This window comes from Pongo pygmaeus, chromosome 2, assembly GCF_028885625.2.
Source record: "Pongo pygmaeus isolate AG05252 chromosome 2, NHGRI_mPonPyg2-v2.0_pri, whole genome shotgun sequence".
NCBI lineage: Eukaryota > Metazoa > Chordata > Mammalia > Primates > Hominidae > Pongo > Pongo pygmaeus.
Window position 1 is genome coordinate 198,106,722 of NC_085930.1, and position 8,828 is coordinate 198,115,549.

Sequence of the window (8,828 nt, forward strand, 5' to 3'; positions counted from 1 at the left end):
ACCACTCTGTGTCTTGACCTTGCAAAGACGTTTTCATTTTTAAAGCTGGATCCAAGTAAATGGGTCCCTTAGGGTGGGGTTGGGGTTCTCCATTTTCATCACAAACAAGTGGCTGACTTGTTCTTACTTTTATTCCATCTGTATTACACATGCTTTTCAAACACTGAGAATTTCCTCTGTACTAGGCATCTTGAGCAATATAGATATCAATGGCATATAGTTCCTTTCAATGAGTTTATAGTCTAGTTGAGCTGATAGATACAGATACAAATAACTATGGGGAAAGGAAAGGAATAACCACAAACAGGGAAAAGTAACTTAGCGTGTTCCAGACTTTTCACTGTCACTCCATTTTGAATATCCTTGTGATTATCTTACCCTCATTTTATAGATGAAAATTCCAAGAGTGAGGAGAAAAGTTAATAACCCAAGATCAGCATTCATTTGCTGAGACTTTTTTTTTCATTTTTTAAAGTAGCAGTTCTGCAGAAGAACCAAGACTCCTGATACCCAGTCTATTGATCCTTAATAAGAGTGATTAGCACTAGAGCATACATGAAACTCACCCCACCAAAGTCAGAAAAGATTATCTGTTCTCTTTTCTACTTTTCTCTCCAACATGACATTTCTGCCTACTAGTGCTGGGACATCTGAGAACTACAGGTGGGAAGACTCTGTACTAAAGACCACTATTTTAAACTGCCATACACAAGATCAGTCTTTGAACAAACAAATGGTAGGTATATCAATGGGACTTGTGGTACTTGTAATTTCTTACCAGAAAGTTGTAAACAAAAGAATACGTGAGATGTAACCTTGTCTTCTCTTTATTCTTCTACAAAGAAGCTATAAGAGGTAATCTTATCTTCCTTCTCCCTGTATTTCTCAAATTACTCTTTTTTCACTCACCCTTCTGCTCTGTTTTCTAACAGTATACATTCATTTGTTCTATTCAGAGTGTAAGAGCTAGAAGGGCCTTTAGAGATTATTTTACTCTGACTTTGTGAAGAAATACTAAGTCAGAGATATGAAAGGACTTACCCAAAGTCATAAAATATTTTATTGACAGGGCTGGATCTTGAGTCCTGGCCTCCTGACTTTCTGTCCATTGCTGTATACAAATGATTTGAATAATGCTGAAGAGAGTGGAAGAAGCGTTCTATGCATAATTTACATCTCAAGGAAAAAGACATTTCAAATGAAAAAAAAACTGATTTTTTATTGTCCAGATACCCTAATTAAGAGAAATTCTAAATATTATATTGCGGGAAGAGAGCAAGCTGAGAAGGAATGAATATCTGATGCAACAGTAATACTGAGCAAAGACGATGGCAACCATGTAGTCAATTCTAAACAGACTGGAATATGAAACAATTATTTTCTAAGTTGAGGGACTTAAAAAAGTTGAGCTAAAATACTGGACAATAGTGGAATGTAGGCCCAATGACTAGAGTTAAATCTTTGTAAGATTTTTGTAGATTTTGGAGAAGAGTGGTGCTGTTGATTATCTTTACATTTTTAAGTTATGTATATATGTAAATATTTCAATGGCTGCCATCTAAAGAAAACAAATATATAACTGCAGAATCAGTAGAAAGGAGAAATTGAATTGGGGAAGAGCAGAAATGAAAAATTTTTTTTTTTTTTTTTTTTTTTTTTTTGAGACGGAATTTGCCCTTTTCGCCCAGGCTGGAATGCAATGGCGTGATCCCAGCTCACCGTAACTTCCGCCTCCTGGGTTCAAGCGATTCTTCTGCCTCAGCCTCCCAAGTAGCTGAGCTTACAGGCACCTGCCACCACCTCTGGCTAATTTTTATATTTTTAGTAGAGATGGGGTTTCGCCATGTTGAGCAGGCTAGTCTCGAACTCCTGACCACAGGTGATCCGCCCAACTCGGCCCCCCAAAGCGCTGGGATTACAGGCGTGAGCCACTGCACCCAGCCCATAAAAATTCAAAGATCCACCCTCAGAGAAGGATATTTTAATAGCACCTTCTTCAATAACTATTCAAGTAATGAGATAAAAACAAAAAATCACTAAAGATATAGAAGATTTTAACATTATTAAAAGGCTTGATTTTAATGGATATATAAGAATCTCCATACTTACTGGATAAAAAATAATAAGCTTTTAAAATATATACATATATATATAAAGTGCATGTGAGAAATCTACTAAAACTGACCTTCTAGGCCAATTATCTGCAAAATTCAAAGCATCTTTCACACAAATTGAATATTTTCATCATGTCAGCATTTAACTCAAATTAAAAACCATAGGTAATTTAAAAAATTTACATTTGGAAATTTTAAAACATCCCTAAAATGGCTTACTTCAAAATAGAAATCATAATCATAAGAACTGAACAATAATGAAAATTCTATGTAGTAAAACTTGTAGGAGTCAGCTCAAATGGTTCCAAGAGGGAAATGTAAATCCTTAAATGGTTACATTAAAAATAAAGTGAAAATTAATGAGCTACTCATCCAACTCACGTTAGTAAAAGAACAGAATTAAGATTCAAAATATAAGGAGGGCATAATTAAAATATGAAAAAATGAAACTAATGGTATAGAAAACAAGAATATAATAGAATATCAAAATAGAGTCAAATTTTGGCACTTTGAAAAAGTGTTAGAAATTACAAATTTCTGGGAAGGTTTATCAAGAAAAAAAGGCATGAAAAATACTTAACTATAGATAACAGCAGATATGTGAAACATAACAGAATAGCATGAGCAATTTCATGTGATTAATTTGAAAATGTAGATGAAATAAAATTGTTCCTCTTTAAAAATTGTAACCTAACAAAAAATGAGTAAAAAAAAATAGACAACGTGAATAACCCAATAAAATTAAATTGTATTAGTGGTTAAAATATTCCCAATAAATAATTACTTGAAGGGAGCATGAGAATGGCTTTTGGGTTAACATTTTAGGTTGGTAACATTCTGCTTCATGATCTGAGTGCTGGTTATATAATTGTGTTTAGTGTTTGAAAATGTATTGAGCAATACATTTATGATTTGTGCATTTTATTTATGTACTACTTCAGTGGATACAATATTTTCTTTATCAAAAACTACCTAGTATCTTGACTCTAAATGTGAATTCTACTGGCCGTTCGAGTTAGAATTACAATGGAAAAAAAAAAAAGGGAACACTCTCCAACATAATCTATAAGGCAAGTGGCCAATCTTATTAATGAATATATCAATTAAAATCTTATAAACTACTGGAAAACCAAGCACAGCAATGAAGACAAAACGACAACAACAAAGCTCAAATAAGTTGGGTGTAACCCTGAAATAGAAGAGTAGTTGAACATTAGAAAGTCTGTCAACGTGGCCCGGAGCAGTGGCTCACACCTGTAATCCCAGCAGTTTGGGAGGTTGAGGTGGGCAATCACTTGAGGTCAGGAGTTGGAAACCAGCCTGGCCAACATGGTGAAACCCCATATCTACTAAAAAATACAAAAATTAGCCGGGCATGATCGTGGTTGCCTGTAATCCCAGCTACTCGAGAGACTAAGGCAGGGGCATCTCTTGACCCTGAGGGGCAGAGGTTACAGTGAGTGGAACCACATTCACAGAACAAAATAGAGAGGCCTTATGATTGGCTGAGCGTGGTGGCTCATGCCTGTAATCCCAGCACTTTGGGAGGCTGAGGTGGGTGGGTCACTTGAGGTCAGGAGTTCCAGACCAGCCTGGGCAACATGGTGAAACCTCATCTCTACTAAAAATACAAAAATTAGCTGGGCATGGTGGCAGGTGCCTGTAATCCCAGCTACTCGGGAGGCAGAGGCAGGAGAATCACTTGAACCCTGGAGGTGGAGTTTGCAGTAAGCCAAGATTGTGCCATTGCACCCCAGGCTGAGTGACAGAGTGAGACTCTGTTTTTGTTTCTTTCTTTGTTTCCTCACTATCTTTCTTTTATTAATAGAACCCTTCTATTCAACTTTGTACTGAAGACTCTAGTCAGTGCAGCTATATTAAAAATATGAATTTTATATATATATATAAAGACTATAAAAAGCCAAACTGCCACCTATGATATAACTATATAGCAAACTATATAGAAACTCAAAATAATATGTAAAAAATTCACATTTAAAAGTTTATAGCCAGATGTGGTGGCTCACGCCTGTAATCCCAGCACTTTGGGAGTCGGAGGTAAGTGGATCACCTGAGGTCAGGGGTTTGAGAGCAGTCTGGCCAACATGGTGAAACCCCATCTCTACTAAAATAAAAAATTAGCCTGACGTGGTGGTGGGCACCTGTAGTCCCAGCTACTCGGGAGGCTGAGGCAGGAGAATCACTTGAACCCGGGAGGCAGAGGTTGCAGTGAGCGGAGATTGCACCACTGCACTCCAGCCTGGGGGACAACAGTGAGACTCCGTGTCAAAACAAAACAAAACAGTAAAGTTTATCAAGTTTGGTAGATACAACATTAATGCACCAAAAAATTCATTAATAGCAAAAAATATAATGTGCCTCAGAATATCTTTTTAAATGGGCAAGGGTTTAATGAATAAAATCTTAAAACTTTACTGAAAGACATTAAAGAGGATGGAAATAAATGGAAAGATAAAGATGTTCAAAAATAGGAAAATAATATCATAATAATGTAAATTTTTCCTAAATTGATCCATACCTTTAATGAAACTCTAAATTTCACCAAATCTTTTCAGGGACTCTGACAAACTAATTCTAAAGTTTACATGAAAAGCAAATGCAAAATAACACTTTTTTAAGAAAAATGAGGGATTATTTTTTAATCAGGTAAAACTTTCTATAAAGCTATGTTAGTTAACAGAGTGTATTATTTGTACCAAAAAAAAAAAAAAAAAAAAGAAGAAGAAAAGTAGAAATAGATGACAGTTGAGACTCCTTGGAAAAAAAAAATCACCTCTCTATGGTATTACAACTTCATGTGTAACAGGGATGATATTGCAGATCACTGAAATAATTGTTTTTACATGTGGAAAAAAACATCCAATGTCTAACTCAGTATTAAAATATCTTTATGACTTTTATGAATGATTTCTGGGATTTTTGTTTTGTGTTTTTGTTACAGAGTCTTGCTCTGTCACCCAGGCTGGAATCAGTGGCACAATCCCCGCTCACTGCAAGGTCCGCCTCCCGGGTTCAAGAGATTCTCCTGCCTCAGCCTCCCGAGTAGCTGGGATTACAGGCACATGCCACCCACGCCCAGCTAATTTTTGTATTTTTAGTAGAGACAGGGTTTCACCATGTTGTTCAGGCTGGTCTTGAGCTCCTGACTCCTCAAGTGATCCACCCACCTCGGCCTCCCAAAGTACTGGGATTACAGGCGTGAGCCACCGTGCCCAGCAGGTGAATGATTTCTTGAACAAAATACAAACTGTGAAAGCTATAACTAAGAGAATGGACAAATAAGTTTCCATAAAAATTAAGAAACTTGGTAAATCAAAAGATTCATAATAGCTTTAAACTGGGAAAAGCTATTTGCCAGACATAAAATTGACAAAGGATTACTATCCAAAATATATTTTAAAATTCCTAAGAGGTTTCAGTAGAAAAACAGGCACAAGAGTAGGCATTTCATGGAAGAAGAAACACACACGGCCAGTTGACACATGCCAGAACAGTTGAGTTAGTCTTAGGGAATATTACAAATTAAAACTAATGTAATTTATCTTTTTTTTTTTTTTTTTTTGACAGAGTTTCGCTCTGTAGCCAGGCTGGAGTGCAGCGGTGCGATCTCAGCTCACTGCAACCTCTGCCTTCCTGGTTCAAGCAATTCTCCTTCCTCAGCCTCCCGAGTAGCTGGGACTACAGGCACCCGCCACCACGCCCAGCTGATTTTTTTGTATTTTTGTAGTAGAGACAGGGTTTCACTATGTTGGCCAAGATGGTCTCCATCTCCTGACCTCGTGATCTGCCCGCCTCAGCCTCCCAAAGTGCTGGGAGTAAGTTGCCATTTTTTTATACCAACCAAATCAGCAAAAATCTAAAAGTGTGATAATGCCAAGTGTTAGAGAGATATGGAGCAATGAATATTTATACAAATATTGATGGGCTCTAAATTGCTCAAATAATCCTGGAAAATAATTTAGCTATATCAATAAAGATGAAGATGTGCCATCCCTAAGACCAGCAATTCTGCCCTTGTCTTTTTGCCTCAGCAGCATGTACAATAATGTACAGAGCTACACTGTTTATAATGGCAAGAATCTGAAAATAAATACCTATCCAAGAAGAATCAATCAATAAATAGTATATTCCTGCCATAGAATAATGTATAACAGTAAAAATTAATGCACTATAGTTAAATAAATCAATATGGTCAATTTTTAGAAGCATGACATTGAGTGGAAAAAAGTCATAGAAGAATAAACACATACATACCATATCATTGGTAAGAAATTTTAAAACAAGCTAAACTAATTATGTTGTTTAAGGATACATGCACACATATTCTGGAAATACAGGATAAAGTGAAGGAGATGTGATCGGTGAAAGACATTTGGGAACCTTCAGTAGTCTTTATTAATTTTGTTAGTTGCATTATGGGTTCATAAGCATTCATTTTATTATTATACATTATAATACGTGTTATATTTATATCATATATTTTATAATAGTTTACAGAGAAAGAAGGGGAAGAAACGTTCCCTTGGCCCTCCATCTTCCTCTCCAGCACAGTCAAGCACTCAATATAATCTTTTATTTATGTATTTTTTTTTGAGACAGAGTCTTGCTCTGTCACCCCAGCAGCAGTGCAGTGGTGCTATCCTGGCTCACTGCAACCTCCGCCTCCCACACTGAAGCGATTCTCCTGCCTCAGCCTCCCAAGTAGCTGAGATTGCAGGCACATGCCACCACACCCTGCTGATTTTTGTGCTTTTCATAGAGACAGGGTGTTACCATGTTGACCAGGCTGGTCTCGAACTCCTGACCTCAAGTGTTTCACCTGCCTAGGCCTCACAAAGTGTTAGGATTACAGGTGTGATTACCGGCCAGGTGTTCAATATATTCTTAATGACCAGTTTATGTAGGGACAAGGCTGCCTCAAGAGAGGGCTACAGAGAAGCCCAAATACTTCTCAACATTTTTAATACAAAATCCTAGAAGCAGCTCCTTTGATAAATGTAGATGAGGATAAATGGATAAATGGAAAACAAGGACTAGAGAGCAAAGCTCTGTGTGGGCCACATAATTTCAGGAGACTGCCCCTGTCTCTTTCCACACTTCTCTGCCTCTGGCATCTTCCATAAAAACTTTCTTTCATGAAATCTTTACTGCTTTTTTATTGTAAATAATTATTCCCTCATTTGGGTTCCCATTACTATGCAAACTATCGTTCCTTAGTTGCATACATGTCTGCATACCTACGCAACTGTAATGATTCCTCTGGCCAGAAAATTATCTTATTAACCTAAATGCTCCCAAAGTTTCTAGCATATCCTGGATAAGCTAGTTATACTTATCCCAAATAAGTTATTATCCAATGGAATCAAATTGATTCTTCTTCAAGTTCACTCCAGATTCATGTCCAAAGCAAAGCATTCACCTCTTTCTGCCTTGGAAAGTCTGCTTAGGAAGTCAATACATTCTCATGATTTCCCTAGGATGATGTAAAACTAACAGTGGTAGAGAATTCTGCATGAAGTGCCACAAGCAAGATTCCTAAATTCAGATCGGACAGCCTCCTTCCCTCCTAATTCTCTAATAAAGGGGATGAGCACAATAAACAGGAGGAAGAAAAGGAAGAAAAAAGCAAAGACAAGGTAGTCATGTCAACAAAGTCTGCATGTCTGCATGTCACCCAGTGCCCAAATCTCATTTTTATCCTAGATCCCTCTTTCTCATTCCCACATCCTATTCTTTCCTTCCCCTTAATATGGCTGTCTCCCTCACTTGGGCTTGGTCCATAACACCTTAGTCCAGGCTTCTGTTTCTCTAGGAAACCCTTCCAGAGTCTTCACTTATATCCCAGTCTCAGTTCTGTCCTTACTCCCTCATCACCATCTCTAAGCCATCCACCACTGCAGGCAGCCTGGCATTTCCAAGCCACAAATTGGACCCCACTGTCCCCCTGATCCCCTGATCCTAACATTCACTGTCTCTCCTTCACCCCCAAGACATGATCAAAATTCCTCAGCACAACTTTGAAGTCTTCAGGTTATCTTATCTATTCCCACTTCTCCCCAACACACCTGCCATTAAAGTACATACCCTTCTCCAACAGATCTCACATCTCTGGGTAGACTGCTCCTTCCCCTTCCTGTCTGAGAATTATAAAAGAACTCTTGGCACATAATGCCTCCATCCTGGACCCCTGCTGGAAAAGACTTGACCAACCCTAGCATAGCTTCTGGCAACCCAAGGCTGCATCTCTGGGAAGACCTAGCCCACCTTTGAGTTGCTGTCTGAAAAACTTAGTAGTTGTAAAAAGAATTTACTGTATCTTCTAGCCAAGACCTGAGGAGAGGTCCCCGTCTCCCTCTTTCTCAGGGAATTTACTTTGAGGAGCTTGCAATTGTAAATCTTTCCTCTGTTACTTTGAGATGTATGTGTATGTGTCTCCTACAACCCAGGAGTGTCTTTCTCAAGGACCCGAAAGCAAAGCCATTCCTTTCAAAGGTAATCATCAGGAAGGATAGGACCTTGGTCTCTAAATCTCCATGGGAGGATAGACTCCTAACAAGCAGACACAGCTGGCCTCATCACATTTACACTGACCTGCCCTCCAACCCACTTTTTGTAATTGTTTACTTTCCTGACTGCTTGAGCTCACTCCCTGTCCCTACTCTTTCATTCTCCTTCTAAAACATCCAGTTACCT